At 38.4% G+C, this 3,866-nt stretch overlaps 1 protein-coding gene across 3 annotated transcripts in view; it reads left to right on the top strand.

Annotated features, from left to right (window-relative positions):
* The window catches only part of LOC102680502 (lachesin-like), a 122,807-nt gene that overhangs the window by 58,396 nt on the left and 60,545 nt on the right, over nt 1-3,866 (top strand). The window lies entirely within an intron of this gene.

Here is a 3,866-nt window from a genome sequence, read left to right as displayed (position 1 = left end):
TTTTTTTTTTTTTAATCTTTAGATAGCAAAATTTTTTCTCATTCTCTCACCAACCTTCGATTACAACAGTTCACGAATAAACAGAAAGAGAAATTGCTTATTGAAATTTCTAGGTGATCTAAGTCTCCAAGTCTAACTTAATCTAAACACCATCACACTTCTGACAATATGACAGAACCAACAAAGAAGAACCTTGACTAACAAACACCTCGTCAGAAAAAACAATTATACATAATTACACCTCTCCAATCAAACCAACGATTCGTGACCCAAAATCGTGATCGACAATCGATATAAAAAATTTCACTCTCTTAAATCGATAAACGAAAACTTTTCCCTCCCTCTTGCACTCCTCGTTCGATTCTTTATCCCTCGTTCTTGGAAAACTTGCGACTGATTCTAAAATAATAAGAAAGTATGTGCAACTTGTACAATCCAATGCAAACGTTCGACAAATGCTTCGATCCAAGTTTGAAACGCTTGTGGAAATCAAGGGGAGGGGGAGGGAACCGCAATTGGTAACCCTTTCCACGGTTAATACGGCTATCATTGGCAAAGATATTCGAAGATCCGTAATTTATAGATCCGGCGTAAATCCGGATTGGCAGCCTCAGCTCTCGAATTAGCCAAGATCGACGAGTTCTCGCGCTCTCGAAACGGCAAACACTCGGATCTTATCGGTTTCCAGAGACGGCATTCTTGCTTCCTCGTATCTCATTCTCCTAATTAGCGGCTTCCGAGAAGCCATTATTGGATTGGGAACGAATTTTCCAGCGCAACTTCCATTGATCCCGCTGCTCTAATTTGCAAGATAGACAGCCCGTCACGTGGCACACCGTTATACGATTCTGTTACAGGACAGAGCTAACAGATTTCGTGTTTTAATTAAGTAAGTGAGAAGTAAAAAATGAATACATAGATTGAAAATTATTAAAACGATCACAATTGTCTAAAATTTATTATACTACATAGAAATAGATTAGGGCAATTGTGATTCGATCATGATAAATTTGTTTAAGATCGAGTTTCGATAGATATTTTTTAGAGATCCAGAAACCAGTTTCTTCAGCTTTAAAATTTATCTTATTATATTATTCGAGAAGAATCTCTCCGCTCACTTTCTCCAAATTTTCCTCGATCTGTCGCATTAAATTTTACGAAACAACAACAACAACAACAACAACAACAACAGGAGAGAAGATTAAAATGGAGGCGCACGCGCAGATGGCCATTTCTTTTCATCAAGCCCCCGAAATTACACGAATAAAATCGACAGTCTTCCCGACCGTTTCCACCAGAAATATACATTTCCATTCGTCCGCGTAATTTTGTTAATTAATTAACTAACTGTTTCACTCTGTTGGACGGGAGGAACGAAGAGGAGAGGGTTGGAAGGGGTTCGTTGAAACTCGAGAGATGGCCACGAGGATGGAGAGGGACATTCACGAAAGAAGAGAAGGAGGAAGAGGAGGAAGGGAGAAAGAAAAAAAAACAGAAAAGAAAGAGAAGAACGTGGAAAGAGGGGGAGGAGAGAGAAAGAGAGAGAAATTCACTTAACTTTTTCGTGGCCGTTTAACGAGGTCAACGGGTTAAACAACCTTCCTCTGGATGTCTATGCTCTAGATTCCTTTTTGCCTTCGCCCAGTACTTCCAGTAATACCTATCCCTCCCCTCCTTCTTTCCACTCCTCCTCCCTCAAAGGAGTCCACGTTTGAAAATATCAGTAGCCGGTTTTTAAGTAATGGATTTCAATTAAAAAGGGAGATGAAATATCAAGAAAATCGTCGAGAGAGATCCATTCACCCATTCCGGTCTCCTCGATTTCTTTCAGCCCTCGCTTTCGAGGGGAGAGAGGGGAGGGGGGACAGAGAAACAATTACGGTTCGCAAAGAGACGGGACACTTGTGTTTTTTCTTTTTCTTTCTTTTTTCTTTTTTTTTTTTTTTAAATGACATCAGCCTTCGCTGTTAAAACGTTAATTACTTTTATTTGAGAGGGGACAAGAAAAAAAAGATTACCGACCTCCCGACGAGTGAAGGCTGTTGAAGAGCCACCGGATGAAAAATCACGAATGCTGCTCGGCTTCCCTTTTTCGGGCGTGGCAAAGAAGACGAAGGTTCCGATTAATTCGAAGGAAAATTTCAGTTTGAAATGGACCGCGTTTAAACTCCCCCTCTGCCTTTTGTTTTTCCTTCGTCGAATCGAAAGGAAGGAAACTTGTTGAGCTCTGATATTTTTTTCTTCGAGTTCGATTTTTGGAGGAAGGGTATTCTATATGGTAGCTTTTCAGCAATTCGATGGAATTCTCGTGATGGACGATTAAAGTCAGCGTATCGTTGTGTGAAACTATGAAGAATGGCCGATATTAAGAATTTTTTCGAAGAGAAAGAAATTGAAGTGTATTTTTTAATAATCGTTTGACTTCGATTTACGAGAAGAAATATTTTGAAATATTTTTAGATTATTATTATTTGGATTATGGTTTAAAGTTATTGCGAAAATAATTATACAGAGTGAATGATATAATTAAAATATCAGCCTCGAAGGAAAAGATCTGTGATAGTCTTGGAAAAAAAATTCAAAGTTAATATTCTCGAGTGAGTGACCGAACAATGGAGGAAGTAAGGGAAGATGTTTAAATTCTGCAATAAGGACATTCGTTAAATTTAAATGAATTATTCCTCTTAGGGATTCCTCTTAGGGAGTAATTCTACTTTATCTATGCCTCGTCTCAAATATTTCCAGAGTAACACGTCTTCTTCTGTCAAATAATTATACATTCCGGTTAATATTTGCAGAATTTCATTGCGAAACGAAAATTACCTAAAATATTCAGGCGAATCTCTTTTGTACAATTGGAGCTTCGTTTTAACCGACTTGCCTTTCACACCAGATGCTTTGAAGCTAACTAATACGATCCTCCGCCTGTTTCAACTAGTTTCACGTATCGCACGAAACCTCCATTATCACGTTTTCGCGTTTAAAAGAGACAGGTCACGTTTCTCGATACGAAACGAGCCTCGTAGATTCGAGGCTTTTTTTCTTTTTTCTTTTTCTCTTTTTTTTTTTTTTTTTTTTCCCTTTTTTTTTTTTTTTTTTTTCAGTCGAATCATGAATCATGTTCGAAGTTCGTCGTTGAAAGAGAGAAAAGAAAGAATATATATTTTCCATTTTACAATCCCCTAAAAATTATTCCACCTTCCCCCCTCTCTTCCCTCTCCAAAACTCTCTCCGCTCTCCGTTGAATACCGAGAAGAAAAAAACTTGTTAGTGCCAGAAGCAGAGAATATATTGTGCGAGAGGAATAACTTCCGATTACAGTTTCGACAGATTTTTGTTTCGCGCCACTGTCACCGGACTCGAACTCTCTCCGCGCGTTGTCCCGTGGAAAAAACGTTTTTCCCATGCACAAAGGATACACCCTCTTAATTTGCAATTCCGGCTTTATCGACGTTTGTCAGTGACGACCAATCAAAACCGACGTCTCTTCTAGATCCAATATAATTTCTAAATAAACCGTCTCGATCGGTGAACAAGAATTCCAAGGATCAACGATTTCTCCATACTTCGTTCGAAGGGAGAACATTTATCAATATAAATAATATCCCTCGTGGATATTTAACGAAGGAATTTCACCACTCTTGACTTTGAAGAGAGACAGAGAAAAAAAAGGAAATAAAATCCAATAGCAAGAAACATTAGCAGCAGCACTCTCCTCCTATTTAAAGAACAAAATCCAATTGCAAGAAACGAGTTTGAACCGGTGTACCAGCAGCAGAAGCAGCATCAGTAGCAGCAGCAACCCTCTTTTATTTAAAAAAAAAAAACTTCAATTGCAACGAAGTTAATTCCATCTTCCAGCTTGT

The sequence above is a fragment of the Apis dorsata genome, unplaced genomic scaffold, assembly GCF_000469605.1.
Source record: "Apis dorsata unplaced genomic scaffold, Apis dorsata 1.3 scaffold_77, whole genome shotgun sequence".
Classification (NCBI taxonomy): domain Eukaryota; kingdom Metazoa; phylum Arthropoda; class Insecta; order Hymenoptera; family Apidae; genus Apis; species Apis dorsata.
Note: the sequence above shows the minus strand (reverse complement) of the source record. Positions and strands in the feature narration are given on the sequence as shown.